The sequence below is a fragment of the Lepisma saccharinum genome, chromosome 12, assembly GCF_977018435.1.
Source record: "Lepisma saccharinum chromosome 12, izLepSacc3.1, whole genome shotgun sequence".
Taxonomy (NCBI): domain Eukaryota; kingdom Metazoa; phylum Arthropoda; class Insecta; order Zygentoma; family Lepismatidae; genus Lepisma; species Lepisma saccharinum.
The window spans coordinates 18368346-18380847 of NC_139240.1; the positions used below are offsets into that span (position 1 = coordinate 18368346).

Genomic DNA, 12502 nt, shown 5'->3' on the forward strand with positions numbered 1-12502 from the left:
TGGTGTTAATGCAATAATTAACACATATTATTTTGGCTAAAATGAAATTAAATGTGTGAAATACATAATTTTTGGTTGACTTTCATTTTCCAGGGGGGGGGGCCGTGGCCCCCCCTTCCGGAGGCCCATGGGCCTAACAATATCGCGAGCCCCCACCTCCAAATATGTGATGCCAATTATAACTTTTTGGTCAAATTATGTCTGATGGATTGTTGCATTTCTTACATTTCAAAAGCCGTTAACTATTATTATTATCATTATTAGTATTATTATAACTCACTGCTCGACCGTCCTCGAAGGGCCTTGGCGTATCTCCCGACTGCCAGCCTCCCTCCCACAATCCTACCTATAGAGGTGTGGAGATCTTCAACCAGTAATGGGGTGACACGTGGGGTCACACGTCGAACCCTCATCCGTTGTAGGAGATTTTTCGCACAGGGTTACGCTACTCTCTCGTAGCTCCTCAATTTCCTCATGATGGTGGATTGCCACAATACACAGGCCGAACACCCAGAGACTGAACCCAGGCGGACTGGAATCCATGCCGTCCAAAGCACAGAGCCTTTGACATTGTAGAAAGACGGCGCAGACCCACATTTGAGAGGGCCTCGAGAAGAGAAAATTGCTTTGAAAGGGCCACAATAATAATAATAATAATAATAATAATAATAATAACTTATTTATACGTAATGCATCACATTAAATTGAATGAACTAATGAAAATATTTTCAGATTTTCTGTCGGATATGTTTCTTTGAACAGACAAAATGGAGTGATTTTTTTTTCTTGGGAGCTCATTAGTTCAGTCGGGAGATTTCAAGAAGGCAGTTTTATGCCCTTTCCCCTTCATAAAGGGGCTCTGGGGCTCACCGGATCTTGTATCTCATCAATGCGGGGTAGAGGCACTGCAGTCAGCTTTTACACTGAATAGTCAATGACCTTGGCATTTACCACAGAGAAATATTGTGTCTCTCTCTCACGGTCGATAAGATCGACCCTGAGGTTTGACAAGTTTGCGATGACTATGTAAAAATGCCACTTAACACGTGGCCTCCTCCGTTAAAAGCACCACCTAATCAAGTGTCTTGCATTGCCGACGATAGACCGATTTTCCTTCATTAAACATAAGGTGAACTAAATTTCTTCATACTTTCTACTGAATAGAAAAAGTCATACATGAAAAAAAAATATTAAAAAAAGAAGTGCGATGGCCGGGAATCGAACCCGGATCAACTGCTTGGAAGGCAACTATGCTGACCATTACACCACCATCGCCACACAATCGAACTCTGCTACTTTCGATATTTCCGTAAAGCTGCTTCGCTTGGAATGTGATCCAATCTCCCCATTAATCTAACAGATGGAGTCCCTCCAAGGGGAATCACTGTCTTGTAAAACACTCGCACTGCCATGAAACAAGCTATTGAAATGTCTATTCATTGTTAGTTAAACCAAACAAAATGGCAGAAATTCTGCGAGACTTGTTGTTTACCCTATCGTACATGGGAAAGGAAGCGAATGTTACAATTTTTTCACTTGCGTGCAGTGGCATGTCCAATGGGAGTTGATGAGGATCATAACCAAGGCCGCCCGCAGGGTATTTTCTCAAGGGCGGGGGCAGCAGTGCATAAAGTGGGAGAAACGTGGGGTGATGTTTTCCCCCAGTTAAGACAAGTCTCATACAGCATCCCCACCACTAGGATAATTTGTATAGGCACTTAATCTGCTGTATTTCACGGCACCCCTCTTCCATGTCTCCACGCTACAATTTCAAAATTTGAATTACATGACGTCTTTCCAGAAATCTCAGAGGGGGCAAGTGCCACCCTGATCTCCCTCTGCGGGCCCCCTTAGTCATAACCTCTTTGGCCCAGTATTTCTAAAAAAAATGAAAAAGGCAGGAATAGATGGCAACACGAGGGATGACTACTAAAAAGAAAAAAGTACACGTAACCAGTGGCGTACGCAAAAGGGGTTACCGGGTTTAAACCCCTCTTGAGCTTTTGAAATATTATGGAATTATGGAAAATGCTGTAAAAAATTAAAAAATGGCTAATTTATCACAGTCAAATATCTGCGAAAGTAATAATAATAATAATTATTATTATAATAATAATTTGAACTATTATTCCCATGCAGCATGGAGAAAGCAAAACATTCCAAACACACGCGTCTTTAATAGTGAATGCCTTGAAAATAAACACGAATTCTTGAAAATTAAATATGAGGGCAACTATAATTTAAAAGAAAAAAGTTGTTTTGTACATCAGCTGCAACAACGTTCAATGAACATGTATTTTTTTTACGTGAACAATGAACATTAACTAAATAAAGTTCTTGGTTCGTTGTAAGCTGCTAATGTAGACAAATACTAGGCCTACAAGAATACACAATCCCCAGTTCGCCTTCCCATTGTTTACGCGGTACGTTTGAATTTCTGAATTCGAATTACAATAAGCTTAACAATTGTGAAATGTTTTGTTGGTAAGAACAGCGAGACAAACAGGTGTGGATTATCGTGCCCGTGCATAGCACATTTTGAGAGCGGTATTGGCGCGTATCTCATAAATCTTTACAGTGTAGTTTGGGATCCGTCGATACGTCTAAACAATCTAAGCTGCCGCAAGGTTCAATTTTGCAATTTTTTTGCAAAAAGTTGCGCAGTGACTGGCGAGAATTGTGAAAATTCTTAGCTTCGTCGCAGTGTGCCAAAGTTATTGCAAGCGTTCTTCCAGGTCATAGGCGCCGACTCTGTTAACGATTTGGGGGCAGATCTTCCCAAATAATTTTGCTTAAGAGGATCTAATGTATTATTTTGCTTCTCTTGTAAAGTTTACTCTGAATTGTGCCACATGAACTTAACTTTAAATACACATTTGAAATGTTCTAGACCATCAACTTTGGGGGGGGGGGGGGCTGAGACCACTAAACCATCAACTTTGGGGGCTATGATCGAAGACAGCAAAACACATGACTTATTACTATATACTAAGTATATAATTATTATTTACTATTATACATATATTAATCAGAGACATAATGAATTTAGCCAACGACTTGTTAAAGACTGTTTTGGAATCCCCTAAAAGAATGCAAATATTTAGGAATATTTTTGATGTGAATGAGAAGGCTGGCCATACTGGACTGCGACCACTTTGCCCTCGTCGGTGGACGTTGAGAGCCTCCAGTGTGCAACAGATCTTAAGGAACTATGAAAACCTTCTCAATTTTTTTGAGAAATTTTCTGAAGAAGACTCTACTGACGCAGCATCAAAATGTGCTGGATACCTGGAGACAATGCTTCACTTCAAGACATTTTTCTTTCTCTCCCTCTACTGCCATGTGATGGGTCCAATAGAAGAGGTAAACTGTAAGATTCAGTCTCCACGCATTGGTGCTACAGAAGTGGAATCAGAACTAAAATACTTGGCTGACATCTTTCAAGAAAAGCGAATGGGTTTTGAGCAGTTCCGACAGAAATGCACAGAGGGCAAACCCAGCCTCGTTGATGATCCAGAATTGCCACGGCAACGTCACGTCCCTAAGAGACTTGCAAATCCTGATGCTGCCAAAACTCACAAGTTCTACGCTCCAAAATAGCATTATAAATCAATATACACCGACGTTTGTGACACAGCAAAATCATGTGTTAAACAAGGACATGAATCTACGGGACTACAAAAAGTAACAGCCGTAGAGAAAGAATGCATCTCAGCTGTGAACAGTTGCACAACAAACTTTCAGCAAACGCGAGAATTCTTTCGCCAAGATTTGGACGCCGATAGGCTCTCCTTACACATGTCCATGCTTGGTGATATCGCCGAACAGAAGAAAGTGGCGTGGCATAAGGAAGTTTCTTTTGGAATACAGCACCCTTCAGGAGCTTCTGCCTGAAGTTGCCAAATTCATGATGGTCCTCCACACTGTGCGAGTGACGACAGCCACAGCCGAAAGGTCATTCAGTGCTATTTGCCGACTAAAGACATTTGAGATCTACAATGGGGCAGAAGAGACTAAGCAGCTTAGCGGTAGTCAACATACATCAAACTATGCTTGATAATTTGGACCTGTACAATTTTTTTTATTATTGCAAAATTAAATTTAAAAAGTAAAATATTGTAGCAAGAACAAAAAAGTAAATCTATTTTCCTGCGATTTGTGTTAGCATTTATGTAAATAATTAAATAAAACTTTTAAATATTGTAAATATTCGTTGTTTTATGGGTACGTCAACACTAAGGTTATGTTCAACCCGTCACATGCCTGTTGCGGACATTAAAACACACCCATGCCCTCGCCGGGAATCGAACTCGAGACCTCTGGATCAAAGTTAGTTGAGTCGACCACCCAACACGCTCGGCTACCGAGGCCGGGATAAAACTGTTAGGTTGGCCTCTTAATGTAAATACATAGCCTACTTTTCAATAAAAACGTTAATTATCTAAAAAACAAATGAGCAGACACAAAAGATATAAAGAGGCTTTGAAACATTTTCTAAACGTTTTTCATGTTACATTTAATTTGCATGAGGAATATAATATCTGCTTAAAAACTCCTATGCGAAGACGTAATTTTTATTTTTTTTAAAAAAATCATTTATTTCAGTGATCAGAGGCCCCCCCCCCCCGCAATAATTTTGACAAGTCGGTCCACATGTTCCAGGTACTGATTTCGCATCACCTTGTGAACTCTCAAGTGATGCTGAGTCTACATTCACATCATTAAATAATGTTGAGGAAGTACTTTGTGAATCACCTGAAAATGATAAATGTGTTGGAATGTCTTTAAACTTACTTTTGAACGCAAGAATAAGACTCAATGGAATTTAGCAACATATATTCTACATCGCGCCTCATCATCATCCTGGTGAGTTCCATAGGTAAAGGTAATGTAAATTTCCCTGTGCATATAACACCGTGCCATGAAGCCACATGTAGTATGGTGGAGCCCCACACATTCTCTATCTCGGCCATTTTGGGGGTGATATGAACAGCATCATGCTCCGGCAGCCTGTATCCCCCAAGATTGCTCTCGGGTACCCATCGATATGAGGCTGACTGGGTGAGGGGACAAGGATGGAAAAATTCCAATTAATTCCAGGAATCGAACCCGGATCTCCCGCGAGGTTTTCAGACTAAACCATCGCGGCTCCTTGGATGAGTTTCACATTTAGATTATTTCAATTAATTTAATATATTTGCTTGTTTTTACGGATTTTCTTCACACTTAAAATGTCTTACCTATCATATACAAATAACCGTTGACTAGACAATTATTTCGTAACAAAGAAACAAAAAATGCTTCCTAGAATTTGTTAACAATCGAATGACTAGAATGTAATTTTGTTCTATTGTTTTCAGAAATATATTTATGTAGATCTCTACTACTTAATAACAGTAGTGGTATTAGTAGTAAAAGCAGCTGCATTAGTAGTATTATTAGTAGTAATTAAACTAATTAATTAATTATAAGTAGTATTAATTAATTAATTAATTATGAGTATTATTGATTAATTAAAGTATAATAAAACAATGGTAATGTGAATTTGGAGATGGGTTTAGAAATAAACCCCCCTTGATGAAATCCTGCGTACGCTACTGCACATAACCCCCTTTTTCGAGAACACTGGGCACGCCACCGTATCCGTGTGTGTAAAATGTTTGTCTCAAATTCCTACGATTGTAAGGGAAGACGTCAGATTTGCCAACTACGCATGTGAATTCCTCGTAAATCGCATTTCATGCGCGGGGCGTGTGGTTACGTCATGTTCGCGATAGGGGACAAGCAGAGTAAAAAGATGCAACAAAGATGGAACGCACTTGCATTCTTTTTTCACGATTTACAAATTGCACTATAAAATATTAAATATTTTTTTTTCTTCATCATAATTTATTTACCTGTGATTGCCATGTACAAGTCCAATTCTACCAAAATGCTTTAGCTTATCAACTGCACTTTAGCCCAAATCCTTATCAGTGAACTTTACTTATATAGCGATCGAGGTGTACTCTGTCGTTCAAGTTTAGCACTAACGTGACCCTTTATTCTGAGAGCTGCATTCACGTGTATATCGTTCGATTAAAGGTAAGCATTTCACAATGCTTGGTGTATTAATGTATATCATGTTTGTACGAGTATAGTAAGTAACCACCTGGTTATTAGATTCTGAAAAATCCATTAAATATGTTATCCACTGTTAGTAAATATTTTAGTCGTTCTCGCTAAGCAAGAACTATTTAGCATTTTTTTATGTGTCATTATACTGAATGTTAAGTACATGATAAGAAATGCTTTGTTTAATTTGTAAATTCATTGTATAATCATTGTGGAAGTTTGTGTAACACAATAATAGAAATGATAATTAGAAAACGACCGTGTGCTTGTTGTTAATAAGGAGCTTTTGTTTCTGTAAGCTGATTTTTAATTTCTAGTCCCTGTATGTCATTGCGGGTGAAAATACCGACGCATCCAGGTAGGATTAAAATTTTAACAAGTAATAAAAGCATCGCTTGATTTAAAGGAGATGAACTATTTCCTACGAGAATATTCTGTCCGCTTTTCTTGAAAATGTTTCATTAGTAGGAACTTATTCTTTAAAAATCTAAATCAATTTCTTTACCGTGTTTTTTGGAATTTATTTTTCCAGCAATGCTAACAGTAAGTTATTTTTTTCAAAATGGGTAACTGAAACTGTGTTACCCTATTAATTACCTGCAGTGGCGTGGCGTGACTTTTTCAAAAGTGTTACCGGCCATCAGACGTTATCATCTCCACCCTACCGCCTCCTCCCAAAAAACATGCCTTTGATCTGGATTTTTGTTCTCTATCTCTTTTTTTTTTCAATCCGCTCAATGATTTATTTAGCCACAATCACTCCTAGAAAGAACTCATGAGAGAGTTACCGCGAAAATCCAGTGAATAGTAGTCGAGCCTTGTCAACCATCTCTTTTTCTTTGCAAAGAGGTGGAAAGGGGAAGAAGAACCACACATTCGGGTCAGTTTGACGTTTCTGCGTTGAGCAGACGACAGAATTCCTCTCCTCCAACGGTGGAAGGGAAGTCCAGATGTACGTACTACTGTTGCCAACTTAGTTTTTTGGAGCAAGGTTTGTCCAAATCACGAATCGCATCAAGTACTTATCTTTTCGTCTATTACTAAACGGTCTCAGTTGTAGTTAAATCCAGCTTCGACTTTGCAGTCTAGCTCTTGTTGCTTCAGAGAAATAGTATCCCCGTTTTAGGCGGGATTTAGCTCTTTTTCTGGATATCCAATGTGACAACACTTGCTGATCCGGTAAGCCGCAGCGGCAACAGGGCCCCTAAACAGGCATATGAATAACACCCTATAGCGCAGAAAGCCTTAGAAAGAGCGTTTCGCGGGCTAACAGCAGACGTCGCTCGCACACTATTGCCGATACTCTCGTGTCGTCTGCTCCTCAGCCGAACAAACAGGCCGAGGTAGCAAGAGGCAGAGGTCATTCACCCTTCCAGAAGGGTGCAGCGAGTTAGCTGTGGCAACCGGGCTCGCTCATTCGCGGACCTGATTGGTTCTCGCAGACACACCCCCATATTGTTGTCTGCTGTAAGCCCGCGAAGCGATCTTTCTAAGGCCTTCTGCACTATAGCACACTTGCCTCCAAGTCTTTCCCCGCTGTTCCCTTTCATTGGCGGACGCCCTTTCCTCTTGTCATGCAATATAAATAATCTCAAGAGAGGCTTGGGACAGATATTGATGAAATCGACGAACGAGCAAATGCTAACATAATGTGCTCACCGCCTCGTTTCGAACACGCAGACCGTAACAATTTATTTGGAAATTAACCTTGGCATGTAGCGTAATTTATAATCGAGTCCGTCACATAATACAGGAGCAAGCCCCGTAGGAGAACAAATTGATGATGATGGCTCTTGCAATAAAATGAGTAACGTAGTTTAAACATAAATTAATTCAGAAATAATTAATAAAGAGATCAACTGCTTGTTAAGAGTCGGGCTTCGTGACGGAGTGGTCCCCAGAGCGCGTTGCGGTGACAGGGACCCCGGGTTTATAGCGTCGAAACTAAGCGCTCTCGAGGTAAAGTTTATAAGGAAAAGTTACTTGTTTTTATGATATCTACCAGGCACCCAAGCGTTGTCGAAGTTGTCTTGCGACACCCTGTATATTTGGAGGCTCAACAACATCGTGAGCCACCACCTAATTTTAGGTCAAGTTACGTCAGATGGATTGTTGCATTTTTAGATTTCAAATGTCTTCTTTTCTTGTGGCCCTTTCAAAGCAATTTTCTCTTGTCGGGGCCTTCTTAAATGTGCGTCTTGCTACAATTTCAAACTCACTTATACGTAATAAATCACATTTCATAACCAGTGCTCGAAAAATGTTCTTCAGAGCTAGGCGCCAGTTCTGAAAATCAGGCGCCAAGAAACCACCTACTGGTAATTGTGGATACTATAAGAAGCTGAGCCAGCCCCGGTGGCGGAGTGGTTAGCACATTGCGCTACGAAGCCAGGGGTCCTGGTTTCGAATGACGGACTGGGCTTGGATGTTTGTACGTGTCCATTCATCAATTTCATCATATCATCATTCATCACCATCTTTGTAAATTAGCCAAAAGTGGCACAAAAAGCGAAGTAAAATAAAGCGAATCAATCAGTGTATAAGCTGAGCATCACCGTATTCAACACATCGCTAAATTATGTGAGAAAGCTGGAAATGGGGGGTTGGGGGACAAAGAGTAAGAAATTGTTACTGATTCTATAGAATGTTCACAACGTTGATAAAAAAAATAATTTGCTAACTTACGCTGTACTGCAATTTGAACTTAGAAACTTGAAAGTTTTGTACACTAAAACTTAAAAACGGCAATATTACAGCAAAAGATCATAGCCGCCAAGCTGAAATTTTTAGTCGCCATGGCGACCTGGCGACCGGGATTTTTCGAGCCCTGTTCATAACTATTAAAATAATTGAAAATGCGTTCAGATTTCCTGTCAGACATGTTTCTTTGAACAGAGACGAAATATTGTGGAAAGTTTTTTTTTCTTAATCCTGTGGACTCGTTAGTTTAGTTGGGAGATTTCAAGAAGGCAGTATTTTGACCATGCCCCTGCATAAAGGAGCTATGGGGCTCACCCGATCCCGTGTCTCATCAATAGGCACCTGGGGGAGGACGGGGAGTAGAGGCGGCTGAAGTGTGGTGCTGATCACATCACGTCCGATATTTTCTTATCGCTCACCTTGTGCTTGTGATGGCTTCTATCACACCTATCTTATAGCATTTTGCCGACGATGTTACCGTGTCTGAAACTTCAAGGTTGTTGCAGCACCACGTGATTTTCACGGAAAGTGTTTCCATCCCTATTTCGCCACTGCCTCAATCATTGACGTGCGCAAAGGGTGGCTGATGGGGCTATGCCCTCTCCGAAATTTTGAGAAAACTAACATTTTGAAATACAAGCTGTAAAGAACTCGGTAAAAACCAGAGTGGTAAATACAACCTCCCACCACCACCCCCACCCCACCTTCCAAATCACGCCCGATTGCTATTTTTGAGAGTGGAAAGTTCTAAATATACGAAATATCTTATAGCCCCCACCCCCAAATCCGGCATACGTCAGTGGGCTGAATCAGCGCATGTGCACGTGCTTGTTTGTTTGATTTAGGTTATTTTACGTCGCTTTTCTGCCACTTTTGGCTAATCGCGACGATGAAAATAAATTTTATGATGAAGATAATGAAGGGACACTCACAAAAGAACACCCATGCCCAGGCCGGGACTCGAACCGGGAGCCCCTGGTGTCCTAGTGTCCTGTGATAACCACTCCCTACAGAGGTCGGAGGTTATTTCAGCATATTCTGCATATAGAACCTTATCAGCGCAAAACTTAAGGCAGAAACCGGATATAATATGAACGAACCGACCTGCAACACGTAGAATTCACACCAGAGCAACAAGCGACAGGAAGCAAGCGACACGGAAAATTCACACCTAAGCTGCAGTGACACTAGCCCATTTAGTCTAACGCAAAACATTCACCGCGCATGCGCGAACAAGATGCACGGTATTGAGAAAACGGGCAAGTCAGACTGACATGCAAGCTACAAGCGACACGTGCAGCTTGTCGTGTTGCTTCTGTTCAATTGATTACTGAGGTGTTCGCTTCAAGCGACACATGTCGCTTGTCGCCTGTCGCGTATCACTACACGTGTCGCTTGAGAATTTCACGAATCGAACGCAGGCTTGTGGGGTCTGTCATGCTGCTGCGGTGTGAAATGGTACTATTGATTAGCTCGTTAGCGACATGAGTCGCTTCGGTCTGAAAACTGCGTAAAGCAAAACATTCACCGAGCATGCGCAAAGAACAGACCGAGGCACACGTACAGCTTATCGTGTCGCTTCGGTTCGAAACGTTCCACTTATTTCTGAAGCTTGGCTTCCAAGTGACACGTGTCGCTTCGGTGTGAAAGCTACCTAAACTGTAGGTCCAGTTCTAATTGAAGTTTGACAAACATTTGCTTTCGGTTTTCTTGTTGGCCTTACCTGTTTTCCTTACACACTGACTGTGAATAAATCTAAGCGCTCTGGAGCAAGGGAACGAAAACAAGTCTGCGCAAGTACTGACTCGAGAACACGTGAGAGGGAAGTGAGTGACAAAAAAAAGACTGCAGCCACCAGCTGTTTGCAGTAGCGTGTACTGCTTCGCTCTGCCCACTGGATTTCTCCCTTCTCTACCATTATGCCCATGGACGTCTATCTACATTCTTTCAACTTATGGCAATTTTTAAACAAAGCATTTTATTTCACTTCATTTTGCTTCATTGTTTAAAAAATGGTCTTGACTCTTGAGATATCGAATTTGGTACGAAACTTTCATAATTTGCAACACTGAAACTCTGTTAATTTGTAACTTTCACATGTTCCGAAGCTTCTTATACTACTGCTGCTGCTACTGCTACTGATGTTAGAAGTAACTATTATGTAATCTTGGTTGTAACAAGTACTATATTATTCATACAATAAACTTATAGGATGCTAAAATATAATAAACTGCTACTGCTACTAATGCTGCTAGTAATAATAATAAGAATAACATAATTTAAAATACCGATAATGCAATAATTTTAAAAATGAACCCCTCCTTGACAAACTTCTGCATATGCCACTGGTCTGTATCACAATATTTTTGAGGGGAGGGGTGTCCTCAACATCTTCGATTCGACCCCCCTTAGGAAAATTTCTGGCGACGCCCATGATTATGCCGCCTTGTAATCAAGGGGTTCCGGGTTCGATACACGGTGGAGGCACATTCGGATCCCACTTTAAACTGTAGGTCCCAGTGGCGTATACTGAGACCAAGATCTGGGCTATCTCACAATGTCACGTGGTCCAAGGCTATGAATAGAAATAAATTTACCAACTCCTAAGAATTCAGGTTGCCAACTCATAAGAAATCAGGTTGCCAACTCATAGGAAATCAGGTTAACAACTCGTAGGAAATCAGGTTGCCATCTCGTAAGAAATCAGGTTGCCAACTCATAAGAAATCAGGTTGCCAACTCATAAGAAATCAGGTTTCCAACTCATAAGAAAAATTTAACCACGAACACCAAGAATGGGAGTGTTTCCCTTCAAGATTTAAAAAAAAGCTTTTAAAAACTTGCAATATTAACGAATTTTAACTTCTGAACTAATACATTGCTTTATCGATGAAAGGGCCGCGGTGCCACCTCATAAGAAATCAGGTTGCCAACTCACAGGAAATCAGGTTACCAACTGATAGGAAATCAGGTTGCCAACTCCAGAATCAGCATCATCATCTCACTGATATGAATAATATTATTTACAATTTCTGATCGATTTTTCTCCTGTATTTTATTCTCTAGACCTCAGGCTTCGCAGATAGCCTAGCTATCCTAGAATATACGCTCCTGGTAGGTCCAGTCCCGATTAGCCTTACTGTGCATAAAGTGGACTTAAAACACCCAATCAATCAATCAAATATACCAATATGCTTGGCCTTGCTCTATATATTCCCGAGACAGAGTATACTATAAGTAGTGAATCATAATAATGATGTTTATCATAACAAGTCAATAAACCAAGGACGGATGGAAAGCGTTCATTTCTGGTGTTTAAACGTTTGAAATAGTGACCTTCGCTATTTGTTTTGTCTTTAGGAGTGACGCATATATCTGTATGGACTTGTATCTTTTAGTGAAGAACGTTGCTCTGGAACGTCAAGCTGCAGTCTTAGGTTGGTGTGAATTCAACTCAAATAACTTCCAGAGAACATTTCATACACTTTAAACGTGAGTTATTTAATTTTTATGGTACTTTATCTATTGTTATTATTATTTATTCACTCCTCCACGGAGGCCGGAGGTTTGTTTTCTAATTTTGTAGTTCTTATATTCACATTAATTTATTTAATTTTTGTAGAAGTATCCGTAATGCTTTCCTTGTTGGGCAATTTCCGAATGATCGCAAACTGAAAACTGGAGGGAGA

General features: G+C 40.4%; 1 protein-coding gene and 1 non-coding gene across 2 annotated transcripts in view; one reads left to right on the forward strand and one right to left on the reverse strand.

The window, feature by feature from the left end:
- Positions 1–1203: 1203 nt before the first annotated feature.
- On the reverse strand, positions 1204–1275 carry TRNAG-UCC (transfer RNA glycine (anticodon UCC)). The gene has a single exon. It is a non-coding gene; the product is annotated as a tRNA-Gly (tRNA).
- Positions 1276–6034: 4759 nt separating this feature from the next.
- The window catches only part of LOC145996586 (cytochrome b5-related protein-like), an 83756-nt gene continuing 77288 nt past the window's right edge, over positions 6035–12502 (forward strand). Inside the window, exon 1 of the mRNA XM_083133123.1 lies at positions 6035–6084. The gene's annotated coding sequence lies outside the window, so the exon portion shown is untranslated. The remainder of the gene's footprint in view (positions 6085–12502) is intronic.